This window comes from Pseudophryne corroboree, unplaced genomic scaffold (assembly GCF_028390025.1).
Source record: "Pseudophryne corroboree isolate aPseCor3 unplaced genomic scaffold, aPseCor3.hap2 scaffold_429, whole genome shotgun sequence".
Taxonomy (NCBI): domain Eukaryota; kingdom Metazoa; phylum Chordata; class Amphibia; order Anura; family Myobatrachidae; genus Pseudophryne; species Pseudophryne corroboree.
In genome coordinates, this window is record NW_026970061.1 from 265,969 (window position 1) to 286,299 (window position 20,331).

Consider the following 20,331-nt stretch of genomic DNA (forward strand, 5'->3'; position numbering starts at 1 on the left):
GTTTAATTTAGTAATAGGTGAAAAACCATCCCTACAAAAATGTTAATCAGATACTTGGCTTTGTGGACACTTTTCAGAGAACAAATTTGTTATCATAAAAATAAAGCCAGAAAATGAAGAGCTGTTTAATCACTCAATTGGATTTTTCTGCCAGCATTTTTCTTTTTCTCTGCAACCCACTGCTAAATTGTGCTTCCTAGCTGTTTTTTTTATAAAATCACTTAATCAAATCTAACTCTGATTACATCAGAGAAGGCCAGGTACCCTACACCATAAGAGGGGGTTTGCAATTTTGACTTGTCTACTTAAATATCACCAAAATCTGATCACAAGGTCAATTATGTCCCTGGGTGGGATTGAACCACCAACTTTTTGATTAATAGCTGAACACACTAACCAATTGCGCCACAGAGACACTTTGCAAAAAGTACATACTGACAAAGACTAATAAGCATTCATCTAGAACGTTTCCTAAAAAAACTTTAAAAAGTCAATAATCTGGAGAGTTTTTGTAAGATGTTTCTTCCAGCAACCAACGAAGAAACACATTGGTACTTTCGCATGATGAGTGAGTGCTTCAGGATCTCTTGCACTTACATGTGCAGCAGAGTACTGCAATGGAAGCATGCTGGGCCCATAACCCAGAGGTAGGCAGATTGAAACTATCCTTTGCTATATGCATTTTTTTTTGTTCATTAAAGTAATCCAAAACTGGGATTGATATTTTAGCTTTTATTTTTACTTAAAGTACAATAACTTTTACCATTTTAATTTGTTTTAATAGTATATTGACAGTATTGTTTTCTTTCAAAAATCCAATTAATTTTCTTTACCCGATTATTAAAATGGTAATTGACAAAAACAAACTACATTGTCACCAGAAGAGCAATACAAAATGTACAAGTGATACATTAAAATCATCTTTCCAGCTTGAATTTCAATGATGCATTGGGGCAACTATTACGTGAGAAACATCTTCACCCTTAAATAAAGATTTTCTTAATTCCTTACCTGTGTGCTAATTAGATATCACCTTGTTTTCACATTAAACAGACTTCCACATGAGAAAGCAGCAAGGATGCAGTGGCGTTAATGTTTCCTGGTGTCAACCTGTATTATTTCAGTAGATATTGAAATGAGGATGCATCTTGCTGCCTTTCCAATGAAGCAAGTTTAATTTAGTAATAGGTGAAAAACCATCCCTACAAATATGTTAATCAGATACTTGGCTTTGTGGACACTTTTCAGAGAACAAATTAGTTAGCATAAAAATAAAGCCAGAAAATGAAGAGCTGTTTAATCACTCAATTGGATTTTTCTGCCAGCATATTTCTTTTTCTCTGCAACCCACTGCTAAATTGTGCTTCCTAGCTGTTTTTATAAAATCACTTAATCAAATCTAACTCTGATTACATCAGAGAAGGCCAGGTACCCTACACCATAACAGGGGGTTTGCATTTTGACTTGTCTACTTAAAGATCACCAAAATCTGATAACAAGATCAATTAAGTCCCTGGGTGGGATTGAACCACCAACTTTTTGGTTAATAGCCTTACACACTAACTGATTGCGCCACAGTGACACTTTGCAAAAGTACTTACTGACAAAGGCTAATAAGCATTCATCTAGAACGATTCCTAGAAACATTTTAAAAAGTCAATAATGTGGAGAGTTTTTGTAAGATGTTTCTTCCATCAACCAATGAAGAAACACATTGGTACTTTCCCATGATGAGTGAGTGCTTCAGGATCTCTTGCACTTACATGTGCAGCAGAGTACTGTAATGGAAGCATGCTGGGTCCATAACCCAGAGGTAGGCAGATTGAAACTATCCTCTGCTATATGCATTTTTTTTTTGTTAATTAAAGTAATCCAAAACTGGGATTGATATTTTTGCTCTTTTATTTTTACTTAAAGTACATTAACTTTTACCATTTTAATTTGTTTTAATAGTATATTGACAGTATTGTTTTCTTTCAAAAATCCAATTAATTTTCTTTACCCGATTATTAAAATGGTAATTGACAAAAGCAAACTACATTGTCACCAGAAGAGCAATACAAAATGTACAAGTGATATATTAAAATCATCTTTCCAGCTTGAATTTCAATGATGCATTGGGGCAACGATTTTGTGAGAAACATCTTCACCCTTAAATAAAGATTTTCTTAATTCCTTACCTGTGTGCTAATTAGATATCACCTTGTTTTCACATTAAACAGACTTCCACATGAGAAAGCAGCAAGGATGCAGTGGCGTTAATGTTTCCTGGTGTCAACCTGTATTATTTCAGTAGATATTGAAATGAGGATGCATCTTGCTGCCTTTCCAATGAAGCAAGTTTAATTTAGTAATAGGTGAAAAACCATCCCTACAAAGATGTTAATTAGATACTTGGCTTTGTGGACACTTTTCAGAGAACAAATTTGTTAGCATAAAAATAAAGCCAGAAAATGAAGAGCTGTTTAATCACTCAATTGGATTTTTTTGCCAGCATATTTCTTTTTCTCTGCAACCCACTGCTAAATTGTGCTTCCTAGCTGTTTTTATAAAATCACTGAATCAAATCTAACTCTGATTACATCAGAGAAGGCCAGGTACCCTACACCATAACAGGGGTTTTCGAAATTTTGACTTGTCTACTTAAAGATCAACAAAATCTGATAACAAGGTCAATTACGTCCCTGGGTGGGATTGAACCACCAACCTTTTGGTTAATAGCCGTACACACTAACTGATTGCGCCACAGCGACACTTTGCAAAAGTACTTACTGACAAAGGCTAATAAGCATTCATCTAGAATGTTTCCTAGAAAAACTTTAAAAAGTCAATAATCTGGAGAGTTTTTGTAAGATGTTTCTTCCATCAACCAACGAAGAAACACATTGGTACTTTCCCATGATGAGTGAGTGCTTCAGGATCTCTTGCACTTACATGTGCAGCAGAGTACTGCATTGGAAACATGCTGGGCCCATAACCCAGAGGTAGGCAGAATGAAACTATCCTCTGCTATATGCATTTTTTATTGTTAATTAAAGTAATCCAAAACTGGGATTGATATTTTTGCTCTTTTATTTTTACTTAAAGTACAATAACTTTTACCATTTTAATTTGTTTTAATAGTATATTGACAGTATTGTTTTCTTTCAAAAATCCACTTAATTTTCTTTACCCTATTATTATAATGGTAATTGACAAAAACAAACTACATTGTCACCAGAAGAGCAATACAAAATGTACAAGTGATATATTAAAATCATCTTTCCAGCTTGAATTTCAATGATGCATTGGGGCAACGATTTTGTGAGAAACATCTTCACCCTTAAATAAAGATTTTCTTAATTCCTTACCTGTGTGCTAATTAGATATCACCTTGTTTTCACATTAAACAGACTTCCACATGAGAAAACAGCAAAGATGCAGTGGCGTTAATGTTTCCTGGTGTCAACCTGTATTATTTCCGTAGATATTGAAATGAGGATGCATCTTGCTGCCTTTCCAATGAAGCAAGTTTAATTTAGTAATAGGTTAAAAACCATCCCTACAAAGATGTTAATCAGATACTTGGCTTTGTGGACACTTTTCAGAGAACAAATTAGTTAGCATAAAAATAAAGCCAGAAAATGAAGAGCTGTTTAATCACTCAATTGGATTTTTCTGCCAGCATATTTCTTTTTCTCTGCAACCCACTGCTAAATTGTGCTTCCTAGCTGTTTTTTTATAAAATCACTTGATCAAATCTAACTCTGATTACATCAGAGAAGGCCAGGTACCCTACACCATAAGAGGGGGTTTGAAATTTTGACTTGTCTACTTAAAGATCACCAAAATCTGATAACAAGGTCAATTACATCCCTGGGTGGTATTGAACCACCAACCCTTTGATTAATAACCAAACACACTAACCGATTGCGCCACAGAGACACTTTGCAAACTTACATACTGACAAAGGCTAATAAGCATTCATCTAGAACGTTTCCTAGAAAAACTTTAAAAAGTCAATAATCTGGAGAGTTTTTGTAAGATGTTTCTTCCATCAACCAACGAAGAAACACATTGGTACTTTCCCATGATGAGTGAGTGCTTCAGGATCTCTTGCACTTACATGTGCAGCAGAGTACTGCATTGGAAACATGCTGGGCCCATAACCCAGAGGTAGGCAGATTGAAACTATCCTCTGCTATATGCATTTTTTATTGTTAATTAAAGTAATCCAAAACTGGGATTGATATTTTTGCTCTTTTATTTTTACTTAAAGTACAATAACTTTTACCATTTTAATTTGTTTTAATAGTATATTGACAGTATTGTTTTCTTTCAAAAATCCACTTAATTTTCTTTACCCTATTATTATAATGGTAATTGACAAAAACAAACTACATTGTCACCAGAAGAGCAATACAAAATGTACAAGTGATATATTAAAATCATCTTTCCAGCTTGAATTTCAATGATGCATTGGGGCAACGATTTTGTGAGAAACACCTTCACCCTTAAATAAAGATTTTCTTAATTCCTTACCTGTGTGCTAATTAGATATCACCTTGTTTTCACATTAAACAGACTTCCACATGCGAAAGCAGCAAGGATGCAGTGGCGTTAATGTTTCCTGGTGTCAACCTGTATTATTTCAGTAGACATTGAAATGAGGATGCATCTTGCTGCCTTTCCAATGAAGCAAGTTTAATTTAGTAATAGGTGAAAAACCATCCCTACAAAGATGTTAATCAGAGACTTGGCTTTGTGGACACTTTTCAGAGAACAAATTTGTTAGCATAAAAATAAAGCCAGAAAATGAAGAGCTGTTTAATCACTCAATTGGATTTTTTTGCCAGCATATTTCTTTTTCTCTGCAACTCACTGCTAAATTGTGCTTCCTAGCTGTTTTTATAAAATCACTAAATCAAATCTAACTCTGATTACATCAGAGAAGGCCAGGTACCCTACACCATAACAGGGGGTTTGAAATTTTGACTTGTCTACTTAAAGATCACCAAAATCTGATAACAAGGTCAATTAAGTCCCTGGGTGGGATTGAACCACCAACCTTTTGGTTAATAGCCTCACACACTAACTGATTGCGCCACAGCGACACTTTGCAAAAGTACTTACTGACAAAGACTAATACGCATTCATCTAGAACGATTCCTAGAAACATTTTAAAAAGTCAATAATGTGGAGAGTTTTTGTAAGATGTTTCTTCCATCAACCAATGAAGAAACACATTGGTACTTTCCCATGATGAGTGAGTGCTTCAGGATCTCTTGCACTTACATGTGCAGCAGAGTACTGTAATGGAAGCATGCTGGGTCCATAACCCAGAGGTAGGCAGATTGAAACTATCCTCTGTTATATGCATTTTTTTTGTTAATTAAAGTAATCCAAAACTGGGATTGATATTTTTGCTCTTTTATTTTTACTTAAAGTACAATAACTTTTACCATTTTAATTTGTTTTAATAGTATATTGACAGTATTGTTTTCTTTCAAAAATCCAATTAATTTTCTTTACCCGATTATTAAAATGGTAATTGACAAAAGCAAACTACATTGTCACCAGAAGAGCAATACAAAATGTACAAGTGATATATTAAAATCATCTTTCCAGCTTGAATTTCAATGATGCATTGGGGCAACGATTTTGTGAGAAAAATCTTCACCCTTAAATAAAGATTTTCTTAATTCCTTACCTGTGTGCTAATTAGATATCACCTTGTTTTCACATTAAACAGACTTCCACATGAGAAAGCAGCAAGGATGCAGTGGCGTTAATGTTTCCTGGTGTCAACCTGTATTATTTCAGTAGATATTGAAATGAGGATGCATCTTGCTGCCTTTCCAATGAAGCAAGTTTAATTTAGTAATAGGTGAAAAACCATCCCTACAAAGATGTTAATCAGATACTTGGCTTTGTGGACACTTTTCAGAGAACAAATTTGTTAGCATAAAAATAAAGCCAGAAAATGAAGAGCTGTTTAATCACTCAATTGGATTTTTTTGCCAGCATATTTCTTTTTCTCTGCAACCCACTGCTAAATTGTGCTTCCTAGCTGTTTTTATAAAATCACTGAATCAAATCTAACTCTGATTACATCAGAGAAGGCCAGGTACCCTACACCATAACAGCGGTTTTCGAAATTTTGACTTGTCTACTTAAAGATCAACAAAATCTGATAACAAGGTCAATTATGTCCCTGGGTGGGGTTGAACCAACAACCTTTTGGTTAATAGCCATACACACTAACTGATTGAGCCACAGCGACACTTTGCAAAAGTACTTACTGACAAAGGCTAATAAGCATTCATCTAGAACGTTTCCTATAAAAACTTTAAATAGTCAATAATCTGGAGAGTTTTTGTAAGATGTTTCTTCCATCAACCAATGAAGAAACACATTGGTACTTTCCCATGATGAGTGAGTGCTTCAGGATCTCTTGCACTTACATGTGCAGCAGAGTACTGTAATGGAAGCATGCTGGGTCCATAACCCAGAGGTAGGCAGATTGAAACTATCCTCTGCTATATGCCTTTTTTTTGTTAATTAAAGTAATCCAAAACTGGGATTGATATTTGTGCTCTTTTATTTTTACTTAAAGTACAATAACTTTTACCATTTTAATTTGTTTTAATAGTATATTGACAGTATTGTTTTCTTTCAAAAATCCAATTAATTTTCTTTACCCGATTATTAAAATGGTAATTGACAAAAACAAACTACATTGTCACCAGAAGAGCAATACAAAATGTACAAGTGATATATTAAAATCATCTTTCCAGCTTGAATTTCAATGATGCATTGGGGCAACGATTTTGTGAGAAACATCTTCACCCTTAAATAAAGATTTTCTTAATTCCTTACCTGTGTGCTAATTAGATATCACCTTGTTTTCACATTAAACAGACTTCCACATGAGAAAACAGCAAAGATGCAGTGGCGTTAATGTTTCCTGGTGTCAACCTGTATTATTTCCGTAGATATTGAAATGAGGATGCATCTTGCTGCCTTTCCAATGAAGCAAGTTTAATTTAGTAATATGTGAAAAACCATCCCTACAAAGATGTTAATCAGACACTTGGCTTTGTGGACACTTTTCAGAGAACAAATTAGTTAGCATAAAAATAAAGCCAGAAAATGAAGAGCAGTTTAATCACTCAATTGGATTTTTCTGCCAGCATATTTCTTTTTCTCTGCAACCCACTGCTAAATTGTGCTTCCTAGCTGTTTTTTATAAAATCACTTAATCAAATCTAACTCTGATTACATCAGAGAAGGCCAGGTACCCTACACCATAAGAGGGGGTTTGAAATTTTGACTAGTCTACTTAAAGATCACCAAAATCTGATAACAAGGTCAATTACATCCCTGGGTGGGATTGAACCACCAACCCTTTGATTAATAACCAAACACACTAACCGATTGCGCCACAGAGACACTTTGCAAACTTACATACTGACAAAGGCTAATAAGCATTCATCTAGAACGTTTCCTAGAAAAACTTTAAAAAGTCAATAATCTGGAGAGTTTTTGTAAGATGTTTCTTCCATCAACCAACGAAGAAACACATTGGTACTTTCCCATGATGAGTGAGTGCTTCAGGATCTCTTGCACTTACATGTGCAGCAGAGTACTGCATTGGAAACATGCTGGGCCCATAACCCAGAGGTAGGCAGATTGAAACTATCCTCTGCTATATGCATTTTTTATTGTTAATTAAAGTAATCCAAAACTGGGATTGATATTTTTGCTCTTTTATTTTTACTTTAAAGTACAATAACTTTTACCATTTTAATTTGTTTTAATAGTATATTGACAGTATTGTTTTCTTTCAAAAATCCACTTAATTTTCTTTACCCTATTTTTATAATGGTAATTGACAAAAACAAACTACATTGTCACCAGAAGAGCAATACAAAATGTACAAGTGATATATTAAAATCATCTTTCCAGCTTGAATTTCAATGATGCATTGGGGCAACGATTTTGTGAGAAACATCTTCACCCTTAAATAAAGATTTTCTTAATTCCTTACCTGTGTGCTAATTAGATATCACCTTGTTTTCACATTAAACAGACTTCCACATGCGAAAGCAGCAAGGATGCAGTGGCGTTAATGTTTCCTGGTGTCAACCTGTATTATTTCAGTAGACATTGAAATGAGGATGCATCTTGCTGCCTTTCCAATGAAGCAAGTTTAATTTAGTAATAGGTGAAAAACCATCCCTACAAAGGTGTTAATCAGAGACTTGGCTTTGTGGACACTTTTCAGAGAACAAATTTGTTAGCATAAAAATAAAGCCAGAAAATGAAGAGCTGTTTAATCACTCAATTGGATTTTTTTGCCAGCATATTTCTTTTTCTCTGCAACTCACTGCTAAATTGTGCTTCCTAGCTGTTTTTATAAAATCACTGAATCAAATCTAACTCTGATTACATCAGAGAAGGCCAGGTACCCTACACCATAACAGGGGGTTTGAAATTTTGACTTGTCTACTTAAAGATCACCAAAATCTGATAACAAGGTCAATTACGTCCCTGGGTGGGATTGAACCACCAACCTTTTGGTTAATAACCATACACACAGACTGATTGCGCCACAGCGACACTTTGCAAAAGTACATACTGACAAATGCTAATAAGCATTCATCTAGAACGTTTCCTAGAAACATTTTAAAAAGTCAATAATGTGGAGAGTTTTTGTAAGATGTTTCTTCCATCAACCAATGAAGAAACACATTGGAACTTTCCCATGATAAGTGAGTGCTTCAGGACCTCTTGCACTTACATGTGCAGCAGAGTACTGTAATGGAAGCATGCTGGGTCCATAACCCAGAGGTAGGCAGATTGAAACTATCCTCTGCTATATGCATTTTTTTTTGTTAATTAAAGTAATCCAAAACTGGGATTGATATTTTTGCTCTTTTATTTTTACTTAAAGTACAATAACTTTTACCATTTTAATTTGTTTTAATAGTATATTGACAGTATTGTTTTCTTTCAAAAATCCAATTAATTTTCTTTACCCGATTATTAAAATGGTAATTGACAAAAACAAACTACATTGTCACCAGAAGAGCAATACAAAATGTACAAGTGATATATTAAAATCATCTTTCCAGCTTGAATTTCAATGATGCATTGGGGCAACGATTTTGTGAGAAACATCTTCACCCTTTAATAAAGATTTTCTTAATTCCTTACCTGTGTGCTAATTAGATATCACCTTGTTTTCACATTAAACAGACTTCCACATGAGAAAGCAGCAAGGATGCAGTGGCGTTAATGTTTCCTGGTGTCAACCTGTATTATTTCAGTAGATATTGAAATGAGGATGCATCTTGCTGCCTTTCCAATGAAGCAAGTTTAATTTAGTAATAGGTGAAAAACCATCCAAGAGCTGTTTAATCACTCAATTGGATTTTTTTGCCAGCATATTTCTTTTTCTCTGCAACCCACTGCTAAATTGTGCTTCCTAGCTGTTTTTATAAAATCACTGAATCAAATCTAACTCTGATTACATCAGAGAAGTCTAAATACCTAACACCATAACAGGGGGTTTGAAATTTTGACTTGTCTACTTAAAGATCACCAAAATCTGATAACAAAGTCAATTACATCCCTGGGTGGGATTGAACCACCAACCTTTTGGTTAATAGCCATACACACTAACTGATTGCGCCACAGCGACACTTTGCAAAATTACATACTGACAAAGGCTAATAAACAATCATCTAGAACGTTTCCTAGAAAAACTTTAAAAAGTCAATAATCTGGAGTGTTTTTGTAAGATGTTTCTGCCATCAACCAATGAAGAAACACATTGGTACTTTCCCATGATGAGTGAGTGCTTCAGGATCTCTTGCACTTACATGTGCAGCAGAGTACTGCAATGGAAGCATGCTGGGCCCATAACCCAGAGGTAGAAAGATTGAAACTATCCTCTGCTATATGCATTTTTTTTGTTAATTAAAGTAATCCAAAACTGGGATTGATATTTTTGCTCTTTTATTTTTACTTAAAGTACAATAACTTTTACCATTTTAATTTGTTTTAATAGTATATTGACAGTATTGTTTTCTTTCAAAAATTCACTTAATTTTCTTTTCTGTGTGCTAATTAGATATCACCTTGTTTTCACATTAAATAGACTTCCACATGAGAAAGCAGCAAGGATGCAGTGGCGTTAATGTTTCCTGGTGGTAGTGGGGGACTGTGTTTGTGCTTTCCTCTGGTCAGCTCTGGTAAAAGTCAGATTTCTTTGTCTCAGATCTTCCTCTAGCCTTGTTCTTCTTTCGAGAGTTCCCTTGTGCTGCCTCAGTTGGATCTCCTTCACTTGACAGGGGGGTACCCGAGCAGCGACCCTCCCCAGCACTAGCCCAACTCCTACTTACCTGCCAGGTGAGATACTATGATCAGGAAGGTGCTTCTCCTAGGGAAAGGCTCACCCATTGCACTCTGGGTGTGCTGCTCCTGCGATTTCCCCAAATGTGGGAAACTTGACTGCATAATTTGTGTTTCCCCTGGTCGGCTCTCGTATAATTCAGATCTCTTTGTCTCAGGTCTCTCTCCAGCCTAGTTTGCTGTCTGTTTCCACTTCTCTTTTCTTAAACCGCTCCCTTCTATTCCCTTGTGCACCTTAATTAAATCTAACTCTGATTACGTCAGAGAAGGCCAGGTACCCTACACCATAAGAGGGGGTTTGAAATTTTGACTTGTCTACTTAAAGATCACCACAATCTGATCACAAGGTCAATTACATCACTGGGTGGGAACCTTTTGGTTAATAGCCCATGTAAGTGCAAGAGATCCTGAAGCACTCACTCATCATGGGAATGTACCAATGTGTTTCTTACAAAAATTCTCCAGATTATTGACTTTTTAAAGTTTTTCTAGGAAACGTTCTAGATGAATGCTTATTAGCCTTTGTCAGTATGTACTTTTGCAAAGTGTCGCTGTGGCGCAATCAGTTAGTGTGTATGGCTATTAACCTAAAGGTTGGTGATTCAATCCCACCCAGGGACGTAATAGACCTTGTTATCAGATTTTGGTGATCTTTAAGTAGACAAGTCAAAATTTCAAACCCCCTCTTATGGTGTAGGGTACCCGGCCTTCTCTGATGTAATCAGAATTAGATTTGATTAAGTGATTTTATAAAAAACAGCTAGGAAGCACAATTTAGCAGTGGGTTGCAGAGAAAAAAAATTATGCTGGCAGAAAAGTCCAATTGAGTGATTAAACAGCTCTTCATTTTCTGATTTTATGTTTATGCTAACAAATTTGCTCTCTGAAAAGTGTCCACAAAGCCAAGTCTCTGATTAACACCTTTGTAGGAATGGTTTTTCACCTATTACTGAATTAAACTTGCTTCATTGGAAAGGCAGCAAGATGCATCCTCATTTCAATGTCTACTGAAATAATACAGGTTGACACCAGGAAACATAAACGTCACTGCATCCTTGCTGCTTCCTCATGGGGAAGTCTGTTTAATGTGAAAACAAGGTGATATCTAATCAGCACACAGGTAAGGAATTAAGAAAATCTTTCTTTATGGGTGAAGATGTTTCTCACAAAATTGTTGCACCAAGGCATCATTGAAATTCAAGCTGGAAAGATGATTTTAATATATCACTTGTACATTTTGTACTGCTCTTCTGGTGACAATGTAGATTGTTTTTGTCAATTACCATTTTAATAATCGGGTAAAGAAAATTAATTGGATTTTTGAAAGAAAACAATACTGTCAATATACTATTAAAACAAATTAAAACAGTAAAAGTTATTGTACTTTAAGTAAAAATAAAAGAGCCAAAATATCAATCCCAGTTTTGGATTACTTTAATTAACAAAAAAAATGCATATAGCAGAGGACAGTTGCAATCTGCCTACCTCTGGGTTATAGGCCCAGCATGCTTCCATTGTAGTCCTTTGCTGCACATGTAAGTGCAAGAGATCCTGAAGCACTCACTCATCATGGGGAAGTACCAATGTGTTTCTTCATTGGTTGATGGAAGGAACATCTTACAAAAACTCTCCAGATTATTGACTTTTTAAAGTTTTTCTAGGAAACGTTCTAGATGAATGCTTATTAACCTTTGTCAGTATGTACTTTTGCAAAGTGTCTCTGAGGCGCAAACAGTTAGCGTGTTCAGTTGTTAACCAAAAGGTTGGTGGTTCAATCCCACCTAGGGACGTAATTGACCTCGTTATCAGATTTTGGTGATCTTTAAGTAGACAAGTAAAAATTTCAAACCACCTCTTATGGTGTAGGGTACCTGGCCTTCTCTGATGTAATCAGAGTTAGATTTGATTAAGTGATTTTATAAAAAAAACAGCCACGAAGCACAATTTAGCAGTGGGTTGCAGAGAAAAAGAAATATGCTGGCAGAAAAATCCAATTGAGTGATTAAACAGCTCTTCATTTTCTGGCTTTATTTTTATGCTAACAAATTTGTGCTCTGAAAAGTGTCCACAAAGCCAAGTATCTGATTAACACCTTTGTAGGGATGGTTTTTCACCTATTATTAAATTAAACTTGCTTCATTGGAAAGGCAGCAAGTGATGTCATCCAAGCAGTGGGTCAAAGTTGGCTTCAAACCTCGTCTGCTTATGAAAAGAGAAAAGGGGTATGCAGGGCATGGCGGCCTTTTGCGGTGCTTGGATGACCCCTAGTTCGCATTAAATAATGCAGTCGAGTTTCCCACATTTGGGGAAATCACAGGGGTCAGCATACCCAGAATGCAATGAATGAACCGCACCCTGGGAGAACAGTCTTCATGACCATGGTATCTCCTATGCAAAATAAGTATGATTTGGGATAGGGCTGGGGAGGGCCGCTGCTCAGGCACATCTCTGTCAAGTAAAGGAGATTCAACTGAGGCAGCACAAGGGAACTCTCATCTGGGGACAACAACTGCAGGGAGAACACATATTTTCAGATGAACATGGGAGGGCAGAAGGCTGCCTAATACTGAAGCACCCCCAAACAACAAACCAAATGCAACAACTAGTGCAAGCATTCCTGGGGGAAGGCCTGCAGCAGATGGATTTGCATATGGCGATGTCATCCAAGCAGTGGGTCAAAGTTGGCTTCAACCCTCGTCTGCATATGAAAAGAGAAAAGGGGCGTGCAGGGCATGGCGGCCTTTTGCGGCACTTGGATGACCCCTAGTTTGCATTAAACACCTCCACCCTCCGTCGGTGTGGGGCTCATGTTGGCTATGCCCCAGCCCCTGAAGCATTCAAGCTGATTTCTTGCAGCAGCTGGGCACTGTAACAGCTCCAGAGCTGCTCTGTAAGGCAAGTAAAAGGGTGTGGGCCCTGCAGCACTACCTGTAGTTCGCATTGTGCGAGACCCCTAGTTCGCATTAAACACCCCCACCCTCCTTCGGTGTGGGGCTCATGTTGGCCATGCCCCAGCCCCTGAAGCATTCACGCTGATTTCTTGCAGCAGCTGGGCACTGTAACAGCTCAAGAGCTGCTCTGTAAGGCAAGTAAAAGGGTGTGGGCCCTGCAGCACTACCTGTAGTTTGCATTGTGCATTGGAAGGCACAAAGTAAGCAGACGGGAGGAGAAGTCAGGATAGTGCACAAGGGTATAGACGGGAGGGGCTCAAGAAAAAAGAAGTGGAAACAGACAGCAAACTAGGCTTCCAATGCACAATGCAAACTACAGGTAGTGCTGCAGGGCCCACACCCTTTTACTTGCCTTACAGAGCAGCTCTGGAGCTGTTTAATCACTCAATTGGATTTTTCTGCCAGCATAATTTTTCTCTTACGTCCTAGAGGATGCTGGGGACTCCGTAAGGACCATGGGGGATAGACGGGCTCCGCAGGAGACATGGGCACTTAAAGAAAGACTTTAGATCTGGGTGTGCACTGGCTCCTCCCTCTATGCCCCTCCTCCAGACCTCAGTTTACTACTGTGCCCAGAGGAGACTGGGTGCTTTTCAGGGAGCTCTCCTGAGTTTCCTGACAGAAAGTATATTTGTTAGATTTTTTTATTTTCAGGGAGCCTGCTGGCAACAGACTCCCTGCATCGAGGGGCGGAGGGGAGAGATGCACACCTACTTCTGTGAGTTGATAGGCTCTGCTTCTTAGGCTACTGTACAGCATTAGCTCCAGAGGGATCGGTACGCAGGTCTCACCCTCGCCGTCCGTCCCAGAGCCGCGCCGCCGTCCCCCTCGCAGAGCCGGAAGATAGAAGCCGGGTGAGTATGAGAAGAAAAGAAGACTTCAGAGGCGGCGGAAGACTTCATGATCTTCACTGAGGTAACGCACAGCAGTAAAGCTGTGCTCCATTGCTCCCATACACCTCACACACGGCAGTCAGTGTAAGGGTGAAGGGCTCAGGGGGGACGCCCTGGGCAGCAATATAGACCTCTCTTTGGCAAAATAAATATATATGCAGCTAGGCACTGTATATATATATAAGAGCCCCCGCCATTTTTTTACTATATTTGAGCGGGACAGAAGCCCGTCGCTGAGGGGGTGGGGCTTCTCCCTCAGCACTCACCAGCACCATTTTCTCCACAGCACCGCTGAGGGGAAGCTCCACGGACTCTCCCCTGCTTATACCACGGTAGAAAGAGGGTCTTAAAGAAGAGGGGGGCACATAATTAGGCGCATATATATATGGAAATACAGCGCTACTGGGTAAACATAAAATTATTGTGTTTTTTTCCTGGGTCATATAGCGCTGGGGTGTGTGCTGGCATACTCTCTCTCTCTGTCTCTCCAAAGGGCCTTGTTGGGGAACTGTCCTCAGATAAGAGGATTCCCTGAGTGTATGGTGTGTCGGTACACGTGTGTCGACATGTCTGAGGTAGAAGGCTCTCCTAGAGAGGAGCAGGAGCAAATTAATGTGGTGTCTCCATCGACAACGCCGACACCTGACTGAATGGATATGTGAAATGTTTTAAGTGCTAATGTAAACTTATTACACAAGAGATTAGACAAAGCAGAAGCTAGGGAACAGTCAGGGAGTCAACCCATGCCTGTCCCTATGTCGCAGGGACCTTCGGGGTCTCAAAAGCGCCCACTATCCCAAATAGTTGACACAGATACCGACACGGATTCTGACTCCAGTGTCGACTACGATGATGCAAAGTTACAGCCAAAATTGGCTAAATGTATTCGATATATGATTATTGCAATAAAAGATGTTTTGCACATCACAGAGTCCCCTGTCCCTGACACGAGGGTACACATCTATAAGGGAAAGAAACCTGAGATAACCTTTCCCCCCTCACATGAGTTGAACGAATTATGTGAAAAAGCTTGGGAATCTCCAGACAAAAAGCTGCAGATTCCCAAAAGGATTCTTATGGCGTATCCTTTCCCGCCAATGGACAGGATACGGTGGGAATCCTCCCCTAGGGTGGATAAAGCATTGACACGCTTATCCAAAAAGGTAGCGCTGCCATCCCAGGATACGGCTACCATCAGGGACCATGCTGACCGCAAGCAGGAGGTTACCCTAAAGTCCATTTACACACATTCTGGTACCTTACTCAGACCGGCAATTGCGTCGGCCGGGGTTGTAGCGCGGTGGCAGCATGGACAGATACCTTATCAGCAGAGATTGAGACCCTAGATAAGGATGCTATGTTATTGACCATAGGGCATATAAAAGATGCTGTCCTATATATAAGAGATGCTCAAAGTGACATTAGTCTACTGGGTTCTAGAATAAACGCTATGTCAATTTCTGCTAGACGAGTCCTATGGACCCGGCAATGGACAGGTGATGCCGACTCAAAAAGGTATATGGAGGTTTTACCTTACAGGGGTGAGGAATTGTTTGGGGAAGGTCTCTCGGACCTAGTCTCCACAGCTACAGCTGGTAAATCAAATTTTTTGCCTTATATTCCCTCACAGCCTAAGAAAGCACCACATTATCAAATGCAGTCCTTTCGATCACAGAGAAACAAGAAAGTACGAGGTGTGTCCTTTCTTGCCAGAGGTAAGGGCAGAGGGAAGAAGCTGCACAACACAGCTAGTTCCCAGGAACAGAAGTCCTCCCCGGCCTCTACAAAATCCACCGCATGACGCTGGGGCTCCGCTAAAGGAGTCCGCCCAGTTGGGGGCACGTCTTCGAGTTTTCAGCCACATCTGGGTTCATTCGCAGGTGGATCCCTAGGCAATAGAAATTGTTTCTCAGGGTTACAAGCTGAAATTCGAAGAGGTGCCTCCTCGCCGGTTTTTCAAATCGGCCCTACCATCTTCTCCCCAGGAAAGGGAGATAGTGTTAAATGCAATTCACAAATTGTATCTTCAACAGGTGGTGGTCAAGGTTCCCCTGCTTCAACAAGGAAATGGAAATTATTCGACCCTGTTTGTAGTCCCAAAACCGGACGGTTTGGTCAGACCCATATTAAATTTAAAATCCCTGAACCTATACTTGAAAAGGTTCAAGTTCAAGATGGAATCGCTAAGAGCGGTCATCGCCAGCCTAGAAGGGGGGGATTTTATGATATCTCTGGACATAAAGGATGCATACCTTCATGTACTCATTTATCCACCTCATCAGGCGTACCTAAGATTTGCGGTACAGTATTGTCATTACCAATTTCAGACGTTGCCGTTTGGTCTCTCCAGAATTTTCTCCGAGAATTTTCACCAAGGTAATGACGGAAATTATGGTGCTCCTGCGAAAGCAAGGTGTCACAATTATCCCGTACTTGAACGATCTCCTCATAAAAGCGAGATCAAGAGAGCAGTTGCTGAACAGCGTATAACTTTCACTGAAGGTGTTACAGCAACACGGCTGGATTCTCAATATCCCGAAGTCGCAGTTGGTTCCTACGACTCGTCTGACTTTGCTTGGGCATTATTCTGGATACGGACCAGAAAAGGGTTTATCTTCCGATAGAAAAGGCCCAGGAACTCATGACTCTGGTCAGGAACCTATTGAAACCAAAACAGGTGTCAGTGCATCACTGCACTCGAGTCCTGGGAATGATGGTGGCATCATACGAGGCCATTCCCTTCGGCAGGTTCCATGCGAGGATCTTGCAATGGGACCTACTGGACAAGTGGTCCGGGTCACATCTACAGATTCATCAGTTGATCACCCTGTCCCCCAGGGCCAGGGTATCTCTCCTGTGGTGGCTGCAGAGTGCTCACCTTCTAGAGGGCCGCAGGTTCGGCATTCAGGACTGGATCCTGGTGACCACGAACGCGAGCCTCCGAGGTTGGGGAGCAGCCACACAGGGAAGAAATTTCCAAGGTCTTTGGTCAAGTCAGGAGACTTGTCTTCACATCAACATCCTGGAGCTAAGGGCCATATACAACGCCCTATGTCAAGCGGAGACCTTACTTCGCGACCAACCAGTTCTGATCCAGTCAGACAACGTCACCGCACTAGTTCATGTAAACCGCCAAGGCGGCACAAGGAGCAGAGTGGCGATGGCGGAAGCCACCAGAATTCTTCGCTGGGCGGAGAATCATGTAAGCTGTCAAAGTCAGAAAAATATCACGATGCACACTGCCATATTTGCACCTCATATGTGTCCCTGCTGCGCATGCGTGCGCTCTCCCGTGCGTGCGCATACTCGCTGTTGCGGGCACCCGCAGGCGCACGGTATGCGCATTTACGGTAGAGATTGTGTGCGTCTAGCGGGCGACTCTTTCGTTACATATTTTCACCATATAATGCATTTTGTAGATTATGGTCCCTTTGATAGAGTCTGAAAGTTTAGTTAATGTAGTATGTTCCTGGACAGAGAGATCCCTCATTGTTTGATACGAAGGGTCAGACAGGAGTAATACAGTGGTGTTTAGTATCCATCGGAAGAGTATTTAATTAGCAATATTCCGGTGTTGGTTTGAAGCGGATCAATCGCTCGTGCGAATAGTTATGGACATAAGAAGTTTATGAACATTTACTGTATTTGCACTTACTTATCCATGCGGCGGGAAACCCAGTTTCCCTCCCACCTGAGCTGTTGGAAATAGTCACAGCCCACCTGTATGAATCAACCTATGACCTTTTGTTATAATGCGAAGACGAATTCCTGTGTCCAATGAACAATGAGATTGTAGGGACCATTGAATTGTATTGTGTGTGGGGCATAAATAGACAGGCCGATCACATCCAGCACTCACTCTTCATCGGTTATCATTGCTGAAAATCGGGAGCTGGATGTCCAGAGGCGCATGCGATCGTTTCCTTTGTGCGTAAGTTTTCTCCGTAATCATATTGTCTTTTCTTGTTATTATGGGCCATATCTTTCTCTCTCTCTCTTCTCTTTCTCTCATTTTCTCTTAAACGTACTTGTATTGTATTTACTGTGTAGTTACCTGGTTAGTTAGTCTATGTTATATTGTAGTGTATGACTTGTATTGTATTAATTCTTTTGCAAGTATAACATTCATAATATATATATTAGGCGTTGGACCCTAAGCACGGTATTTGTGTATTTCTTATAGTGTTAAGTATTCTCAGAGCGTCGGTGACGCTCGAACAGCTTTTGAGTTAATAAGGTTATACAGTGTTGCATTTACACCCTATCTCTACACTAAGGTTTTACAGCAAATTACATTGTTTGTGGTTTAGACATAAAGGTTTAACATTGTGAGCGTCGGCGCCGCTCGTGATCTCCTCGTGGTCTCGAGCGTCCGCTACGCTGATAGCGTAGCATTACGGTAGTCGCTCACCTATAAGTGTGCCCGATACCAACAGCGTATTCTCGTGAGCGTCTGTATCGCTTGAGCAGCCCGCTCCCGATACAGCGTCCGTTACGCTATAGCGAACCATTACGTTAGTCAGCAGCCAATAGCGTGCCTGCCTGTGATCTCTTGGCCGTGAGCGAACGTGACGCTTGAGCGTCTCGACCACGGCTAAGCGATTGTTACGCAACGAGCGTACCCTTACGGTACTCCATACGCAAATAGCGTACAGTGTTCTTAGACCTCACAAAGGGTTTTAAATAAGATAAATATTTAGCTTTATCAATTGGCGGCTCGTCCTGTCCTTCACATATCTCTGCTAGGTAATTTCAGCAGACATTATCCATCAGCAAAGGGCGGGAGATCATATTCTTCGCAGTGCTGACGGGATAAGCGTCTGTTTCGCTTAGTAAAGGGTGCTGAAGGAATCCGGGAACCGGAGGTAAGAACAACACACTAGTGTCTTTTAAAACTGTTTATTTCTATCTTGCGTACGCACACACGCATATCTGCATTTCTTTTTCATTCGTGTATTTTCATATATCACTCTCCTGTTTGCCATTTTATAATTGATAAAACGTGCTAAGAGAGATTTGTCGCTATTTCATAGTTAAAGTGTAAAAGTAATGCGTTAAGGGATAAAGTGTAAAGCACACACGCAGCTCTACCTAAAGGTAAAAGGAGAGATTGGTGTGTTGCACGGTAGACGACTGAGGATCATCTACATTGATAAAACGTGTTAGTTGTGTTACGGTGGACATTGGTTTTGTATACACGTGTCTCTAACAAAAGGCTGAGACTCGCGTACGCAAAGGCCGACGCACGCAGCGTAAATTATGCAACGGAGCGTCTGGGTACGCCCACGTAACTCAAATCACACGATAGTGTTGATTTTTAAATAGCACAATAAGCGATAAATAGCGCAATAAGCGATAAATATCGCAACAGGCGATAAATAGCGCAACAAGCGATAAATAGCGCAACAGGCGATAAATAGCGCAAATCTATTTTAAATCCGAAATTTAAATTAACAGATCCTTCTCCAAATTTACAACACATCTGGTCTAAAGAAAAATTTCTGCGCAGAAATAGAAATAGAAACAAAAGTGTGTATGTGGTGAGTGAGTGTTTGTTTTTACAATTTTGGGGATTTAACCACAGAAATCATCGAGTTCTCGTGAAGTACATACGTGTAAGTGACATACGTGGTGGCTAGGGAGGCATCTCTGGTTAAACATAAAATTTGAGCATTAGAGTGTAGCAGACCAGGAGGTCATACTGTAACAGACCAGGAGGTCAGACCAGGAGGTCGCATAACAGACCAGGAGGTCCAAGTACAGCAGACAAGGAAGTCCGCTATAGAGACAAGGCACAACACCAAGAAGGGTTGGTGCGACACCCATATAGGCCATAAAAAGCTCAGGCTGAAGGAATTCGCAGCTGCTGAATGTCGATTCCACTGGTCGCTCCGTACATAAGATTAGTTGCTTATGTGCTGAACGATTGTACCGCACGTAATTGTGTGCATTAAGTTAGTCTGACCAGTACCATTTGTGTACAAACCCGGTCATAAAACTATTTGTACATTCTGACGTTATTTGTGTAATTTTTTATTTTCTGAAGGGAAGTTCGCTGGTCACTCAGGAATTGTCCAACAACCAATAGT

General features: G+C 39.8%; 1 non-coding gene and 1 pseudogene across 1 annotated transcript; one reads left to right on the forward strand and one right to left on the reverse strand.

The window, feature by feature from the left end:
* Positions 1 to 10,380: 10,380 nt before the first annotated feature.
* Positions 10,381 to 10,543, forward strand: LOC135025925 (U1 spliceosomal RNA). The gene has a single exon (XR_010222608.1). It is a non-coding gene; the product is annotated as a U1 spliceosomal RNA (small nuclear RNA).
* A 2,081-nt stretch (positions 10,544 to 12,624) lies between these two features.
* On the reverse strand, positions 12,625 to 12,803 carry LOC135025970 (U1 spliceosomal RNA; annotated as a pseudogene).
* Positions 12,804 to 20,331: the final 7,528 nt, after the last annotated feature.